This window comes from Lepisosteus oculatus, chromosome 11, assembly GCF_040954835.1.
Source record: "Lepisosteus oculatus isolate fLepOcu1 chromosome 11, fLepOcu1.hap2, whole genome shotgun sequence".
Lineage (NCBI taxonomy): Eukaryota > Metazoa > Chordata > Actinopteri > Semionotiformes > Lepisosteidae > Lepisosteus > Lepisosteus oculatus.
This window is the reverse complement of record NC_090706.1, coordinates 16,482,854-16,489,188: the sequence shown is the minus strand read 5'-3', so window position 1 is coordinate 16,489,188 and position 6,335 is coordinate 16,482,854. Positions and strand designations below refer to the sequence as shown.

Genomic DNA, 6,335 nt, shown 5'->3' with positions numbered 1-6,335 from the left:
TGCTTACAGCACCTGGTATTCCCAGGCGGTCTCCCATCCAAGTACTAACCAGGCCCGACCCTGCTTAGCTTCCGAGATCAGACGAGATCGGGCGTATTCAGGGTGGTGTGGCCGTAAGTGAGTAGTATGCTTTGTTGTACTGTTCATATACTGTATGTAGGTTGGATTCGCTATTCAAAAAGTTTCTTAAAATTGTACTCCCAATATATTCCTGGGAAGATTCTGTACATGTAGGTGAGATATGACTTTTGTTTACTGTTGGAACATTTCATTATTATACTTTCAGTATAATATTACTGGGATATCACTATATTACTGGGAGGCGGTCCAGATTAAGTTTTATTGTTGAATAACAAAATACCCTTTTTCGTTACTAATTAAAAATTGTCTATGCAGTTTCTAGCTTACGTCAGTGTTTTGTGTTTTGTCGGCGAAATGTTTTAAACCTATCCCTTTAAGACAGGTGGGAGCAGCGCAGAGGGCATACCTGTGAATATTTCACCCAAAGCCCGGTGACGTGTGAAGGAACCAATAATGCCAGAATTCTCCGGAAATAGGAAACGAGGGATATGGGATTACTAAAAAAGGAGAAACTTTAAACTGCATTGGAGTTTACTGTTTATATAGGACAAAAACCGTGATACAGGAAGAAACTTTTCCCCCGCTGAAAAGCGAGATGTCTGCTTCTGCTGTGTTTGTGTTGGATCTGAAAGGAAAGGTGAGCGATTGGTACTGGGAATTTTGGGAAACGTCGTGAAAGAAAGTTTTTTTTTAGCCAAATCGCTTGTGCTGTCGTTGTCATTAACTGTTGCGAGCTTTAAGCCGTCTTGAATTTGGGTTAACTGACTTCTGGTTCGGACTTTGGACAGAGCAATGCTGATGTCCTATCTGTCGCGGGGAGATTAGATCTGGCGATGAACAATACCTGACAGCAGATCGACCTGTCAGCTCTGCGCATTTTAGCAAAGACGATCAACTTCCTGAAATGAGAAACACGTTGTGTCGGCTCTGTTAGAATCCTGCCTCGTTACTTCCGTGGGAGCTTATATTGATCAGTTTTCTAACTTTGTATGACATTGTTTAAGCCACATGGTTCTTTTTTGTAACTTGGCAAGTTTTTTTATTTTGTTATATAGAAAACCCAGGATGCACTGGGTTGTTTTTAACGTGAACAGGATAATGAGGCTCGGTATGTTTTGTTATTTATGTAATCAATGCACAATTAAAGGCTATATATATGATACATAAAGAAAAAATGAATGTACATGCATGACTTGAAGGATCATATTTTTGATTATGCTAAATCACAAGACTCAGACCGGTTAATTTTTTCCATTTACAGCTGTTGTTTTCCTGTGCATTGTGGTGCTTGTACTAAGGCATATAAGCAGCCTTAAAGAGTCAATGAGCAGAGTCTGGACTCTCAGGGACTGCAGATCAGTCTCTTGGAGCAGTTTGAAAAACTGAAGCACACCGTGGCTCTCCAAGACCAGGGTTGGACATTCCTCTTGGATTAGACTCTGTGCAGTTATCTCCTCATCACTGTTCTTCAACCTGTCTCTGACCCCCCCTCCCCGCTTCTGTCAACGCAGGTGCTGATATGTCGCAACTACAAGGGCGACGTGAACATGGCCGAGATAGACCACTTCATGCCTCTGCTCATGCAACAGGAAGAGGAGGGCCAGCTGTGCCCCTTGATCTCCCATGGCAACGTCCACTTCCTGTGGATCAAACACAGCAACCTCTACTGTATCCTTTCTGAGTCCTCCCCCCGTCTCCTCCATTAACTTGCATTTGCTGCAGGAGGGTGTCTGCTATACCATCTACTTAAAGGGGTGCCCCAAAATCTGTTCTTGGAGATCTTGATCAATAGATAGGTCTCTTTAAGCAATCCAATTTCCAGTTACAGCCATTAAAATTCTCTTTCAGTGTGTTTAGTTAGTGCACAAACCAGCTGGATACATAAGTGCATACGTATGTTTGGGCAGCCCCTCCCAGACTGACAGTCTCTTCAATCCTCCCCCCTGACACCAGCTATTACTTCAGCCCTTAAGGAGTCCCATCCCCTGTTTGTATCCTAACTTCAAAGGCGGAACCCAGACAACAGTGCTCTTTTTTACTATACCCCGGCAACATACCCCTGGGTATTTGTTTTAAATAACCAGAGCACTGCTCTGAACGGCTCTTCCAAACTGTCTTGGGAGAGGAGTAAACAGTAAAGCAGGAATGCACATCCCATCCCTGGGTTTCATTCGGCCTCTGATCCTTAATTGTTTAATTGAACTAATCATTTAGATAACCTGCTTTTGTAATTAGTAATCTGTTGTTCATTAAAAAGTGCCTGTTAAACCTGCAGGACTCTGACTTCCCCAGAGGCACAGGTCCCTCCCTGTCTCCTTTCTGGACTGACTCTTGTGCATCCAAATGTTCGGCATTATTGGCTATGCAGAGGGTCATCTGCTTTTGTTTCGGGACACCCATGACTCATGATTTAAGGGTGTTTGATGCACCCTGACTCAAGGGCTCTCTTGGGATGAAGCGAGAGTTGATGGCAAAACCTGAGCACCCTTATGTGCCTTGACTGTTCCTTTAACCCAGTGGTAGCGACTACAAACAAGAACTGCAACGCTTCACTCGTCTACACCTTCTTGTACAAGCTGGTGGAGGTGAGTCAAGGGTGAAGGCCACAGTCAGGGTGCCAGTACACAATACACCCCGGCATTGTGTACTGGCACCCAGTATAACATGTATAATAAACAAACATCTCTTTGTCTGTTCCTGTGTTTTGTCTGCTTCTGTTTTCCAGCAGTCACACAAGGTTTTAAGATTCTCCTTAAATCATCAACAGTGTCAGACTTCAGAAAGAGGCTTAAGTGAGGTCAATTAAAAAAAATAGCTCTGTTAAAACTTCCGTTCACTACATAGGTCTGAAGCTGTTGCAGGTTGGGCTGCTGGCTTTAATTCAGTTCAGTTTATTTGTCATATGCAATGAAATGCTTATGTAAAGAAATGCTTATTTCATTGGGCTTTGGGATCCATTCACAAAATCCAAAGTTTTAATAGAGACAAGAGGAGGGAGCTCATTGTGCATGACCAGCCCATATGAGCTGCGTTTCGCTCTTCCCATGCAATACGGTGACCCTGTCTCTGCGCGTCTGTGTCAGGTGTTCACAGAGTACTTCAAGGAGCTGGAGGAAGAGAGCATCCAGGACAACTTTGTCGTGGTGTATGAGCTGCTGGATGAGCTGATGGACTTTGGTTTCCCTCAGACCACAGACAGCAAGATCCTTCAAGAGTGAGTGTCCACCATGTATGTGTGTGTGCACACATGCGCTCCTTCACCTCCAAACACAGTGCCCACATTCAAAGATGGGCCTTAAAGACCAGTGCATTTTCCCACACCTGGGAAAACCTGGAAAATTGGAAATCTCTGCTCTGCACCCTTAAGCTGTTTTCCACCTGCTGATCCATCCATCTGTATTCTAACCACTTCCTCCAATTCAAGCAATGGGCACAAGGCAGGATACACCCTGGATAGGCCGCCAGTCCATCGCAGGGCACACACAAACACAGACACGCACATCAGAGCCTATTTTCCCAAAGCCAATTAATATACCAGTATGTCTGTGGCCAGTGGCAGGAAACTGGAGCACCCAGAGGAAACCACCATGTACATGGGGGAGAGCATGCAAACTCCACACAGATAACACCCCAAAAGTGAACGGCAGGCGCCAGCTCCATGAGGCAGCAATACTAACCACTGCAGCACAGTGCCACACCCACCTGTGGAAATATAGTGTCTTAACAGTCCTCCCCTTCTGCTCCCTTCGTTTTCGGTAACAGGTACATCACCCAAGAGGGAAATAAGCTGGAAGTGGCCAAGTCGCGGGTGCCCACCACTGTCACCAACGCGGTGTCCTGGAGGTCAGAGGGCATCAAGTACAAGAAGAACGAGGTCTTCATCGATGTCATCGAGTCTGTCAATGTGTTGGTAGGTTCATCAGGAATCTGCAGGGCCTACAGGAGACAAGGCTGAAATTTTAAGAAGTGACAGCTTGCCTAACTTGCATACACAGTTTAGCATTGACCAGGGAATTCAAACCAGCCTTATAGCTAGTGAATGTAAAATGGGCTTCCAACTTAACAAAGAATATGGAACATTATGGCATTAGTTTGTGTTAAGATCTGTACTGACATCAACGTTTTCCAGAAAATTGCTTTTTTATTTTTTGTCTGTTTGCCCTTCAACTCTTCAAAGATGTCCCCCAATTCCCTTTCTGAAATGTCACTACCACCCCGCCTGTAGTTGGGATCGGACCTAAGGCCCTGACCTAAGATAAGTCAGTGTTGGGTCCTTGTTGCCGCGGTGACTCCGGAGTGTGTCGGCAGGTGAACGCCAACGGCAACGTGATGAGCAGCGACATCGTAGGCAGCATCAAGCTGAAGACCATGTTGTCCGGGATGCCGGAGCTCCGCCTGGGACTGAACGACAGGGTGCTGTTCTCTCTCACTGGCCGTACGTACCCCAGGCTTGACCGCTGTCTGTCCGCTGGGCCTGGACCGCCCAGACACTGCTGTTTGCCTTGCGCTCAGCCTAGGGCTCTTCCAGTCTGTGGCATGTATTGGCATTGACATAGAATTTCCTAATTGATCTCACTGCTTTAATAAGTCAGTATTCAGTATAATCAGTATTATTTTTAGAATTACCCGTGAGGGACAAGCTTGTCTTAACCCCACACACTTTGTTTGGGTTGTTTTAGCAGGAAATAACAGAATGCCTGTTATCGTATCTTTTGCTCAGTGAAGTGTTTGTAGCCGTCTGCTGCTCTGATGTCAGCATCTAAGGGCAACAATTAAAGTTTGCACAGCGTGAGACTTTCTACTGGGTAGAGGAGGTAATTTGGTTGGTCTCACTCTTGCAGTTTAATGGTCCAGGACTCCCAGGTGTGTGCAGGACTCACTCCTGATATCGGAAGGTGTTAACTAATAATAACAACTGACCCAGCTGCACTAGTGTATTGTGATGGCTGTCTTGTAAGAGCGTTGAGCTTGAACTTCACTGCAGAGCTGCCGTTTAAATGCCGCTGCTGATGTCTGCCCCCGCTCCCGGCAGGAGACAAGGGGAAGTCGGTGGTGATGGAGGACGTGAAGTTCCACCAGTGCGTGCGTCTGTCCCGATTCGAGAGTGACCGCACCATCTCCTTCATCCCCCCCGACGGGGAGTCCGAGCTCATGTCCTACCGCATCAACACGCACGTCAGTGGACTTTGTTTCTGTAGCACCTCGTTCCGCCGACCTTTGAGATGCAGAGGCTGGGTTTCCTTTGTGTTTCATTAAAAAGCCGGCTTCCTATTGTGTCTCTGTTGCAGAGATGTGTTTTGTTACTATTAACTCTTAAGAAAACCTGTGAAAGCAGGACACTGTGAGGTTTGCTTTTCTAGGGGCCAAAAATATTCTTATTGTGCTGCCGTTTAAATTTACTTTTATCAGAAGGATGTCCTTTTCCGAACATGGTGCTTTATGCTTTATAAGGAAACACAGGAGTATACCATTTTAATAACAAACATTAATATGAGGTTCAGAGCTAGGTTTTGAGAAAACCTTTCTCCCCACTTTGCTCTCAAGGCAAAGAAATTAAGAAATAAAGTCTAATAATTCTCTGTTGTTTACTGCAGTTATGTACAACTTGAAATGTTTACTGCCAAGGACTGGCTATTGATTTTCTACAATGCAGAATGGACTGCAATGTGCTTAGAGTAGAAGTCTCATTATTTCTTATTGATGTGATAGACACTGGTTTGTTTTCATGTTCTGCTTGTGCTGTGAAACAGACAAAAAGACTTTATTTTGGTCAATTTACTGCTGGCAGACAAATGAACTAAACAGGCTGAGAGGGAGAGCTTGTTTTAATTGGTGACTCTGATGTTGCAGGTGAAGCCTTTGATTTGGATTGAGTCCGTCATCGAGAAGTTCTCACACAGCAGAGTGGAGATCATGGTGAAGGTACAGTAGTTTCGCAGTACCAAAGGCCTTAAAACTGTTACTCAAACCAGTTACTGTACATCTCACCTTATGTGTACTTGGCATATACTGAAAGGGCACAGATAATGAGCTATATTTTATTACACAAAATAGGAAAATTACAGGCCTTTATTATAATTTAATTATTTAAAAACAAATGTTTATAAATGAGTAATACTATTTTTTTCTCATAAACATGGGAGTAAAAATTACTGGATACCCTACATTTTTATTGTGTTTTGAATACTTACGGTATTAAGAGAGTAAGTGCATCATTCATGCTGTAAGAGTGAGAATCAATATGCCAGGCATTC

At 44.4% G+C, this 6,335-nt stretch overlaps 1 non-coding gene across 1 annotated transcript; it reads right to left on the bottom strand.

The window, feature by feature from the left end:
• LOC138241908 (5S ribosomal RNA) lies at positions 1 to 119 on the bottom strand. The gene has a single exon (XR_011191200.1). It is a non-coding gene; the product is annotated as a 5S ribosomal RNA (ribosomal RNA).
• Positions 120 to 6,335: the final 6,216 nt, after the last annotated feature.